General features: G+C 43.8%; 1 protein-coding gene across 1 annotated transcript in view; it reads left to right on the top strand.

Moving 5' to 3' along the window:
- Positions 1 to 1,163: 1,163 nt before the first annotated feature.
- LOC113647309 (voltage-dependent T-type calcium channel subunit alpha-1I-like) overlaps positions 1,164 to 12,500 on the top strand; it is a 110,871-nt gene continuing 99,534 nt past the window's right edge. Inside the window, exon 1 of the mRNA XM_047801156.1 lies at positions 1,164 to 2,081. The gene's annotated coding sequence lies outside the window, so the exon portion shown is untranslated. The remainder of the gene's footprint in view (positions 2,082 to 12,500) is intronic.

Raw genomic sequence — 12,500 nt, 5'->3', positions numbered from 1 at the left:
TGCTTGTGTGTGTGTCTGTGTGTTGGTGCGTGTGTGAGTGCTTGTGTGTGTATGTGAGTGTGTGTGTTTGTGAGTGATTGTGTGTGTGTGAGTGCGTGTTTGTGTTTGAGTGTGTGTGTTTGTGAGTGTTTAAGTGATTGTGTGTCTGTGTGTGCCTGTATGTGTGTGAGTGCGTGTGTGTGAGTGCGTGTGTTTGTGAGTGTCTGAGTGATTGTGTGAGTGTTTGTGTGTCTGTGTGTGCCTGTGAGTGTGTGAGTGATTGTGTGTGAGGGCATGTGTGAGCGTGTGTGTGAGTGCGTGTGTGTGAGGGTGTGTGAGTGATTGTGTGTGTGTGAGTGATTGTGTGTGTGAGAGAGTGCGTGTGTGCTCATGGCACCATGAGATAGATGTCTTGCAAACGAGCAGCATTAGGTTGCAATAAATCTGTATTGATTTTTTTCATCCATCATCTTTATTCCAAACCGTGGTGTGTCTCATGGTGTCCCCGTGTCACTGTGGATTTCTCCCAGGTTCCTTGGTTCCTCTCTCCTCCTAAAAAAATGCTGAAGAGGTGGACTGTAAAGTGTGTGATGAGGTAGCTTTAGGTCCTTTAGGTAGCTTCCTGAAGAACCATTTTAGGTTGCAAAACAGATTCTGTCTGTCCGTCTGTCTGTCCGTCTGTCTGTCCGTCTGTCTGTCTGTCCGTCCATCTGTCCGTCAGATTAATAATCACTTTCCGTACTATGCTAGTGAGACTTTAACCCCAGAAGAGAAGGAATCTTTCCAATCTGGCAACCTGCTGTACAAGCAGCAGTTACCGTGAGGAGAGGGGATAGAATGAGAGGAGGAGAGGGGAGAGAGAATGAGAGAGGGGGGATAGAGAGGAGGAAAGGATGGAAGGAGGGTCTTGTGTTTGAGATTTTATCCTGAGTGAGAAACAGAAGCACTAAGTTCAGTGTTTAACATGCTTAAAATCTCCCCAGATTTTCTGTCCCACAGTTACTTATTATTATTATTATTATTATTATTATTATTATTATTATTATTATTATTATTATTATTATGAATTCTACAGAAACTGCACTCCGCTCCATCAGAGCTTTTAGCACTCTGTCTTATCACAATAAAGCCCTCAGTGATTGGTTAGAGAGCTCATTTGCATATTTGTTCGTTACAGAGACAGAACGTATCGCGATTGCGCGTGAGCGCCCGGTATATCGTTCAGCTCGTGCTCTCTGCTCCGCGTTGCTTCACCGAGCGCGCGTGCATTTACCTGCTGGATCGCCGCGCACGCGCCAGCGCAAATGGACGGAAGGACGGATGGATAGATGGAGTGATAGAATGAGATAAAAAGAGGAGAGCGCGATAAGAAGTTGGATGATTTTGTCCACGCGCACACGCGAGATGATGCAGAGCTTTTATCGACTCTCTCTTCCTCTGTCCGCTCGAGCTGCTGGTGATCATGTAGCTGCTGCATTTTCCCAAGATCTGCGAGAACCCCAGGCGATGCAGATGATCCGCTGTGTGATGGAGGGATTTCTTTCACTCTTTACAGCGAGTTGGAATGGAATTTTTGGTCAAATGCAAAGTGGTTTGTTTGGAGGAAGAAAAGAGAGACGTGTTTAATGTGTGATGTTTAATGCAAGAAAAAAAAAGTGCTCGAGATGAGAAAGGAGAAATAAATGCAGCCCCGTGTGAGGATTTTACAGTTTATTACAGAGCAATACATCAGCAGACTATTTAAAGCCATTTCCTTTCCAGAACCGACCCTGAAGAACAAAGAGTGTAAAGACTGAAGAGCGCCTCAGTGAGAGGATTCATGTAGAGCTGCTTTATTTCTTTACACTGATTTCCTCAGTTTTACACACTCACTTTGTTGGATTGGGCAAAACCAGGATCTTCTCATCCTTCCGACTTGTTGTTTGCAGTGTGTTGTGCTTGTGGAGTAGTTTTGGAGTTATGTAAGACCTACTTTATGATCCGTTGGGAAAACGCACTTCAGTGGGTGGACGCTGTATTTTGGTGAAGGATCTTTATTTAGAAAGAATCAGCATCGTCCCGTTTTAGCGCTTTGCAGCAGCGGAAATTGGATGTCAGACAAGGTAAGCGCGGGTTTCATCATGTTCCCACTTTACACGAATGATTCCTGATGCCACATGCAGTCGTCTTGTGAAAAGCAAGAGGTAATAAAAAGCGCACACTTCGTCTAAAGCAACTTGCAGAGTTATTTGTAGAGAAGATGCGCAAAACCTTTTCACGCAGGCGCTCGCGCTGATATCAGAGATCATCGTGTGCAGGTTTTAGAGTTAATGTGTGCTGAACATCGATTAATCTTTACATCTACTGAGTGACTGAAGAATGATGATATCACAGCTACAGATCGATCTGGATTATTGCTATTGATTGTGAAGTTAATGAGCAAAACCTCCCGCGTAATGATCCAAATAACGCGTGAATTTATTCCTGAGTCTCCGCGGAGTTGCACAATGAAGGCCTGCAGAACACAAGCACGGATTTACACTGATCACACAATACATGGGATTTACTGTGTGTGTGTGTGTGTGTGTGTGTGTGTGTGTGTGTGTGTGTGTGTGTGTGTGTGTGTGTGTGTGTGTGTGGGAGAAAGATGAGTTTTGGGGATGATGTTGAATAAGTTGGAGCAGCTCCTAATTGCTACCTGTCTCAGCATTTTCCTGCACATGCAGTGGAAATATCCTCAGGCCTGAGTCAGGATGCCAAGACTCACAGCTTTAAATCACCTCGGCACCATGGACAGTGTGAGCGAGCAGGAGCTCAGCAGAACTGCGCAGAAATGAGATACCAGACAGAGGATCTCTACTGGTCTCAGAGCGCTCAGGTGGCAGAACCACAGATCAGTGAGTGTGCAAATGAGACGTGAGCGGAACGTGAGCAGAACGTCAGAAGAACGTGAGCAGAGCGTGAGCAGAACATGAGCGGAACGTGAGTGGAATGTGAGCAGAACGTGAGCAGAACGTGGACTGTAGAGATGTTTTGAACATCTGTAGACTGTAGAGATGTTTGTCAGGTGAACCTGACACTTGTTTGTTTCATGTTTCTACCCTTTCTAGTGGAACCCTTGATGATCAGGAATCACATAGAAAACATGAAGGGTTCTAAATTTACATCACCTGAAGCTTACCAGCACTTTATGGTTTGTTTCTTAAAAGGGTTTTATTTTGAGCTCTTGCTGATTAGGAAGCACACACTGATTGCTGATTAGGAAGCACACACGTTCCACACAGAACCCTTAACAGTGATTGGTTAATAGCTGCTAAGAGAAGACGGTTAGCGACTTTACAGCTACACTTTGGTCAGAACCCGACACCGGCGTTACGAGGCTTCCAATTAAACAGACAATCATCAGTTCTAGATTATAAAGGAGTCAGAGGTGTGTTTCACATCCCGAGTGCTAAATGGCTGATAAATGCTGAAATCATCTGGGGTTTTTTGACACTGTTCTCAGATGTCTGATGATCGGCGGCGTGATGGTGATGAGGAATTTATCTCATCGTTAGAGAATCAGCTCTGTGTTTAACGCTAACGATGTTTTGTTTGTTTTAATTAGCTTTAGGATTGAAGCCCCAGTGGAACGTGTTCTTATTGACTCGGATCCTGATCATCTGAAAGCTTGTAAAGACAATCGATATGTAAAGACAGCACCTTCTCTGGAGAGATTAACACACACCTGGAAATATAGACAGATGGAGGGAGGGATTCATTATAGAGGGATGAGTGATGACCAAAAGCTCTGTGGATGTACAGGACCATAAGGTTCTTCTTGATCTCACTAGAACCATGGGTTCTTCAGCTGAGAGATTTCACCATTACTTTTTCTTTGTTATTTTCATCTGGACAGTTAAAGAAACAGGATTTTCCAAAGTGGACAACACTCAAAGCCTAATGATGTGCTTTCCACGTGTACTTTACTTGTTCATCAAAGGATCTTTTCATCCTAACGGGTTCTGGGCAGAACCTGAAAGGGTTACAATGAAGAACCAAATTAATTAAGCTGTGACTGGAAGGTTGCTGTCAAAGGAAGAGCGTTAAACAAAATGTCTCTAGATTCCCAAATTGTTTACGTCATATCCATGCACATGAGCAGGGTTATGGGTGTGTTTATGGGTGTGGTCAAGGGCGGAGCTATCACATATACTTTTTGTTATGGCTCGTGTGTTTGATTTTGTGTTCTGAAAGTGGTGTGATAGTGTGAAGCAGTGTGTATGCGTGTGTGTGTGTGTGTGTGTGTGTGTGTGTGTGTGTGTGTGTGTGTGAGAGAGAGAGAGAGAGAGAGAGAGAGAGAGAGAGAGAGAGAGAGAGAGAACGACAGGAGGTTCCAGGGGTCTCTGGTCATTACTGCTCTTGCTGAATAATGTATGATTGAGCATCAGTTCGTGTGAGTCATGAGGACACGAGTGGAGACAGTGAAACCATGTAAATGTTTTCTACACCAAACACCCTACCCTTTAGGAAACACACACACACACACACACACACACACACACACACACACACACACACACACACAGGTTTAACCTCTCTTAGTTTAACCTGCCATGTTTAACGTCTTAGCGACTTTCTCAAGCAAAATGACTCATAAATCTTGGTGAGTCATTACTCTGTGTGTGTGTGTGTGTGTGTGTGTGTGTGTGTGTGTGTGTGTGTGTGTGTGTGTGTGTGTGCGCACATCTCTTTTATTTGACATTATTATATTCTTCAGAAGTACATGGGTAAGTAATGTTCTAAACATTCTAAAGAGAACATTTGAGATTTTAACCTAACACACTGATGTGTTCCTCAGTGAGATGAAACAGCTGTTGGTTCTACAGAGAACATTCAAGGGTTCTTCGAACCAACAAAACAAAAGACCTCCAGAGAAACACGTGAAAGACAATGTTGAAGGGTTCTACATAGTTCCTGATATCTGATCATGTCAGAGACCCAAATGCAGGATAGCATAAAATAAACGACATAGGACGACAACAGAGGAGGATTTCGTGCTGCTATAGGCGACGTGACACGGCTAAATAGACATGACAATTAACCACATGAGGAACAGGTGTGCAAAGGCGGGGAGGAAGAGACAAGGGCGTGGCAGACACGTGAACACAGAACATAAAGAAAAGCACGTGGCCAAAGCTGGTTCCTGACAGATAACCCAAGAGTGTGTGTGTGTGTGTGTGTGTGTGTGTGTGTGTGTGTTATGTTCAGATCTGATGGGTTTCTGTGTACTTGTGTTCTCCATCCTGTGGGAGCTGAGCAAAGCAGAACCCATTGAGAACCACTAATGAGGCGTATTAGCTAGTGAGGAATTTCAGAGATGTCAGGTTTCTAAATTCCCCTGGGGGCAGTTCCACATGACAGAAACCAGTCCTGGGGCTGTCTGTCTGTACACACACACACACATGCAGACACACACACGCACACACACACACGCACACACACACATGCAGACACACACATGCAGACACACACACGCACACACACACACACACACATGCAGACACACATGCGGACACACACACACACACACACATACTGTACACATACATACACACACACAAACATACACATACACACATGCACACGTAGACACACACACAAACATACACACACACAAACATACACACACACACACACACACACAGACACACACACATGCAGACACACACACACAGACACACACACAGACACACACACACACAAACACACACACACACACACACACACGCAGACACACACAGACACAGACACACACAAACATACACACATACACACACACAGACACACACACGCAGACACACACACAGACACACACAGACACACACAGACATACAGACACACACACACACACATACAGACACACACACACACAGACACACATACAAACACACACACACACACACACACACACACACACACACACACACACATTTTGGGGTTTTACATAAATGCTGTCTACGCTTCTGAAAGAGTTTCTACTTGTAAGGAAACATTCAGTTGTCAGGTTCTACTTAAAGGACCTTCTTCATGGATCATTTACAGTTTTGTTTATTACAGAAACAGAAAAAGGCATTTTTAAGTATCTTAAATGCTCTTTATAGGAATCTGTGGCTCCCTAAAGGAGCTGTATGTTGGTAACCAGTACGTTTCCTGTTATGGTTCCTTTTTTGCTATGATTTGTTCCCAATCAGATCAACTGAACCCTGACTACTGAGCTATGCTGTACAGGTTCTAGAGCAGAAGCTTGAAGGCTGAGCTGCTCCAGCACAGGTTCTAGAGCAGAAGCTTGAAGGCTGAGCTGCTCCAGCACAGGTTCTAGAGCAGGCCTAAGTGTGCTACATGCTAAAAAGTCTGCTACTTAGGACTAAATCAACTGATCTGATTCTTGCTGTGAAACTTGCTGTGTCTCTGTGTACTGTCATGAGGTTATAGGCCAGAGAAAACTGATACATATGCTAATCTCTGTGTGTGTGTGTGTGTGTGTGTGTGTGTGTGTGTGTGTGTGTGTGTGTGTGTGTGTGTGTGTGTGTTATGACAGATAAGGCTATAAACTGGTTGTCTTACACATCCTGTGATGTAACCCCAGTCTGTCACACTGACTGTTCGTCTGTAATTTCCCTCACACACATGATGGGATGTCATTTGAGGACAAAATTAAATACATAAACATCACACTGATTCATTAATTAATAAAAAATCTCAACATCTCCTGTAAACTGGAGGAAACTGACCCCATCAGGCTGAACATCTCACCAACATGTGGTCCTTCAACACACTTTTGGCAGTGAATCATTTCTGGATAAAAAGATGAATGAAGGCAAGTTTCTGTTTATGTTCAGATTCTCCATCACACCTTCAACATGTTTTATTAATTGTACAAATCAAAATAGCTTAAATTGTGCTAACACCCCCCCCCCCACACACACACACACACACACACTCCACACACCAGGCCTTGGTTTAGTGTCTCCTGACATCGTTCACTTGTGTATTCTGAGCTAACTAATGAGTTGTTAATTAATTACATTTAAAGCTGAAGTAGTCGAGCAGCAGCGTGTTGGGAAAATATTCGAATCCTGTTTTGTACTTCATCTTAAAGGCTGAGCTCGAGATCTGAAGAAGAGAGAGAGAGAGAGGGAGATCCTCCAAGCTCTCATGCTCTCTCTCTCCTGTCAGTTTGTGGAACCTTAACATCGCTCCTGATCTCCGATGTGAACCTCGTAACGTCACCTGCAGCCGCAACTGATCAGTTTAACACAGCAGCCGATGGAAGTATGCATCATGGCCGCCAGCTGTTTGCTCTGGGCGTCTTTGCGTGTGCATGCAGAGCAGCCTCAGGTGATGATGGAGGATAACAATGTCCTCACAGCGAGCACGAGAGAACTGCTGAGCGTCTCCATCACCGCCGAGCCGAGACACTTTCTAACCTGTGGAGGAAAAATAAGAGAATTGCTCCTAATTGTGTTCATTTGAGATCGTACATGGATTTGGGCAGAGCTACACTGAGCACGGTGACACACTACTGCACAGTGTGCTGTGATAATGTGGACAGATTTAAATGTTGAACATCGCAGACGCTTGTACATGAGGTGTGTGTGTGCGCTAACATCTACACACCCCGTCACACACCACTGTTTTAGTTATCGTTATTAAACAGTGATATGATACGAACACGACGACACCTGTTTACTGTGGAAATCGGTGTGTGTGTGTGTGTGTGTGTGTGTGTGTGTGTGTGTGTGTGAACATCAAGATTTGTTATGTTACATTATGTTATCGTTTCTATAGTAACAGCTCATACACAGGAGCGTGCGTGTAGTGATGAGCCTGAGGAGATCTGTTCTATAGAACCACTGGGAGGATGTTAAGTTTAAGCTAATAATTTAAAAGGCTTCGTTAAAGCTTCCGAAAACTCGGGCGAATGTGTTGCTTAATGTTTGCTATTCGTACAGGATTCTTGTTGCTATGGTAACAGTGGCACTAAATATCGCTTGTCTCATGGTAAATTTGATTCTGTGTACGTGAGCTGAGATTTATAAGGGCTATAAAAACACATGCTGTGATAAGAAGAGTCATTTTCAGTGTTTTCACACCGGCATGATGAGAATTTCACACAAGCTTCTATTCAGGTTTTATAATGGATTATAATCCCAGTCCAGAGATCTTCAGGTACTTTACTCTGAAGTCTGATACACCTCACTGTGACTGAATAACGGAGTCTCGTAGATCAGGTGTATTACAGGCTGTTACTGTGGTAATGTGCAGAGAAGAGGAGAGGAGGAGTGCGGGAGAGGAGGAGTGCGGGAGAGGAGGAGTGCGGGAGAGGAGGAGTGAGGAAGAGGAGCAGCTCATGTTTCAGGAGTCTGGTGGTGAGGATGTGAGCGCTTGCTGCCTGTCTGTCCTCACTACATTGATTGGTGGTTGTAATTTTGCTCGTTGTGGGTTAATTATATCTCCCTCTTTAATTTCACTCCATTAATGGGCTGTGGAGGAGAGGAACTGCCTTGTCCTCTTCTCCTCTCGTTCTCTCCTCCTCCCTGGTGTTCAGGCCCCAACAGGTCGACGCTTGTTGATTGTGCTCTGTGAAGTGACTGAACTCTATGCATTTCTAATTTCATTATGGATTTACCTTCACAAACCTTCTTCCAGAGTCAATTGGAAACATCTGGATCGGAATGTTGTGCACATTTGTGTCCTTCTTCTCCACAGAAATTCCCTCTCCACTTCTCCCGAGGCGGCGGATATAAAGGTTTCTCACGTTCTCCTTAATGCTCCTTGTATCGGATCAGCCTGTGGTCTGCTTCCTCCATCACTGCTGCACTCCTTCACTCCCATCTCCTTCTCTTTAATCTAATTATCCTCAGACGCTCTGTGTGTGTGTGTGTGTCGGTGTGTGTGTGTGTGTGTGTGTGTGTGTGTGTGTGTGCTGGTCGATGGCTGAGAGAGAGAGAGAGAGAGAGGGACCTGTGTAATGAATGCAGGAAAGACAGATGATTATTATATTGGATTAGTTATAAAACGCTCCCCAGTGAAACAGCATTGTCTTGACCTCTCACTTGATTTACTGTACAATCTGAGGAGTTTTTGTGAGTTGATGTCGTCCTCACACACACACACACACACACACACACACACACACACACACACACACACACTGTCAAAACACTCAACAGAAAAGTTGAGAATATTTATCTGTGTGTGTGGTGGTTGGGTTCTGAGCAGAACCTCTTCAGGACACCTAGAACCTCTGAAGAATGGTGTGAAAACATTCCATTAAATATAAATGTAGAGAAGTGCAGGATTATTTTCATTAGGTTTGATTAAACTACAGAAGGTTACAGAGCGCTTATGGAAACTGGAACCAAATAAAATACACAGAAGAAAAAAAAACTGTACGATAAAGAATCAAAGCGGCACAGAGACAGTTTAATAACACAGAACGTTCATCTTCCACTAATAAATAATCATCTAAATGGCTATAAATTATTTACTCTTCGTCTTCATCTTCATCTGTTTTACTGCTAAAAAGATCCTGATACCTCAGCTGTATTCATAGGAGAGAGAGAGAGAGAGAGAGAGAGAGAGAGAGAGAGAGAGAGAGAGAGAGAGCAGGGAGGGAGAGAGAGAGAGAGAGAGAGAGAGAGAGAGAGAGAGAGAGAGAGAGAGAGAGAAGGGAGGGAGAGAGTGAGAGAGAGAGAGAGAGAGAGGGAGAGGGAGAGGGAGAGAGAGAGGGTGGGGGGGAGAGAGAGAGAGGGTGTGAGAGAGAGAGCAGGGAGGGAGAGAGTGAGGGAGAGAGAGAGAGAGAGGACGTTCAGCTGTAATTCAGATTTATTAAATTATTAAATTATTAAATTATTTCCAAATGTTTGTGTTTTGATCTTTTTGCTCTGAAACTCTGTAGCTTTTAAAACGTCATGTTCCTCTTTGTTGCTGTCCGTGGTGCTGAAGCCTGAAATACACCCATTAGAAGTAAAGCTGTGTGTGTGTGCTTGTGTCTTTGTGTCTTTGGGTGTGTGTGTGTGTGTGTGTGTGTATGTGTCTGTGTGTGTTTGTGTATGTGTGTGTTTGTGTCTGTGTGTTCATGTTTGTGTGTTCTTGATTGTTTTTTGTCTTTGTGTGTGTGTTGTGTGTGTTTGCGTCTTTGGGTGTGTTCGTGTTTGTGTATGTTCTTGTGCGTGTGTGTGTGTGTGTGTGTGTTTGTGTCTTTGTGTGTGTTGTGTTTGTCTGTGTGTTCATGTTTGTGTTTGTGTCTTTGTGTGTGTTTGTGTATGTTCTTGTGCGTGTGTGTGTGTGTTTGTGTCTTTGTGTGTGTTGTGTTTGTCTGTGTGTTCATGTTTGTGTTTGTGTCTTTGTGTGTGTTTGTGTGTGTTTGTGTGTGTTTGTATGTGTATGTGTTTGTGTCTTTGTGTGTGTGATTGTGTGTGTTTGTGTGTTGTGTGAGTGATTGTGTGTGTTTGTGTGTGTTTGTATGTGTATGTGTTTGTGTCTTTGTGTGAGTGATTGTGTGTGTTTGTGTGTTGTGTGAGTGATTGTGTGTGTTTGTGTGTGTTTGTATGTGTTTGTGTCTTTGTGTGAGTGATTGTGTGTGTTTGTGTGTGTTTGTATGTGTATGTGTTTGTGTTTTTGTGTGTGTGTTTGTGTGTTGTGTGAGTGATTGTGTGTGTTTGTCTTTTTGTGTGTTGTGTGTGTTTGTGTGTGTTTGTTCTTGTGTGTGTGTTTGTGTGTTTGTGTGTTTTTGTTTTTGTGTGTTTGTGTGTTTGTGTGAGTGATTGTGTGTGTGTTTGTGTTTGCGTCTTTGTGTGTTGGTGTTTGTGTGTTCTTGTGTGTGTTTGTGTGTTGTGTGTGTGTGTTTGTGTGTTTGTGTTTTGTGTGAGTGTGTGTTTGTGTTTTTGTGTGTTTGTATGTTTGTGTGTGTGTGTTTGTGTATTTGTGTGTGTGTGTTAGTGATTGTGTGTGTGTGTGTGTTTGTGTGTGTGTTTGTGTGTTGTGTTAGTGATTGTCTGTGTGTGTGTGTGTGTGTGTGTGTGTGTGTGTGTGTGTGTGTGTGTGTGTGTTTGTGTGTGTTTTGAGACACCTGCAATGCCCTGTTGTTTGCGTTAGTCAGCACAAGTGATTAGAGAAACGATTGAATCTGCCGTCACCTCGGGGGCTCACAGTTAAAGAGACCACAGCGAGTTGCTATTTTAGCTGCTGAAGTTCTCTGGGGAGAAGAAACACAAACACAAAGGAACGATGGAAGGATCCACATCCTGCTTCTGGTTCTGTTCCACACAGTTCTCTCTCTCACAGTTTCACTTGATCGTGTTAGTGTTTGAGCTGAAGCCTGCGCCTCATCGTGAGTTTGTGTCTTGAGAATTGAATCTCTTCTCCTGCGTCTCATCCTTGTTCTTCTCGTCTCCCACGTCAAACCTCTGCATCAGTATAGCAGTATTTACCCACATCCACACCTACCCCACCCCCCCTGCATCAGGCCAGTCCCACTGGAGGGCTTTAACTCTGTGTGGGTGTCTGGACTGTACCACTGACTCTAAAGTAGGGGTGTCCATCAAAATCAGTGTGTGACACCTGCAAAGGTGCTGCAGGATCAACAGATGACGTGAAGGTCTGAATTCCTGTTTCACCACCTGACACCTAAAGGAGCCTCTGTTCTACTCCTGTACATATTATCAGGATTTTCTTTGGCATTTGAAACCATTTTTTTGGCACGTTGGCTGTGTGAGAGATCAGAGAGGTTAGATCAATCCCACTTCAAAGCTTCAATTCTAAATGGATTCATGTGAGAAAAAAACCAGCACCTGTTTCAAGATCAACTGAATATTAAAGTAAAACATGCTTTGAAAAAAAGACAAATGAATCTTTTCACAGAGCTTCAAAGAGAGACGCGTGCCAGCTATTAGTGAAAATCCACTTCACTGAATGGAGTCGGGAATCTGAGACCCGTCTCTGACTCAAACTCTGACTCAAAACCTCTAGAAAGTCCCGAAACACTACAGTATGCAGACATGCAGCATGGTGAAGATGTTGGAGCCCCCTATAGTCAGAACCACACAACTACAACTCAGTATACATGCCAATGAGTTCTGCACTCTGATTGGTCGTCTGCTGTTGATTAATTCTCTGTAACGGCTCTGGGATTAGCACAGGTTACGTTCCCTGGTCAATCACGAGGAGAACCTCCTCAGATCTCTCATACAGACAGAAGCTCAGGCTGGATTATACAGATAGTGGCAGAGCTCTGAGCAGAGAACACAGCAGACCGATGCAGAATGCAGTGATATCATATGAGATTTATAAAATAGATTTATTTATTGTGAATCACTGACGTGAGCCTCTGATCCTCTGATCCTCTGTTCAGCAGCTGCCAGAAGCTTCATTCTGCCTGCTAATGGACCAGCGTAATTACTGCAGCGTTGCTTCATCAAATACAAACACCAAGTCTGACGATGATGAAAAAATCCTCTTTCATCGAGCCTTTAAGTGTTTCACACTTGTTCTCAGAT

The sequence above is a fragment of the Tachysurus fulvidraco genome, chromosome 15, assembly GCF_022655615.1.
Source record: "Tachysurus fulvidraco isolate hzauxx_2018 chromosome 15, HZAU_PFXX_2.0, whole genome shotgun sequence".
NCBI classification, from domain to species: domain Eukaryota; kingdom Metazoa; phylum Chordata; class Actinopteri; order Siluriformes; family Bagridae; genus Tachysurus; species Tachysurus fulvidraco.
This window is presented reverse-complemented; position numbering and strand designations above follow the sequence as displayed.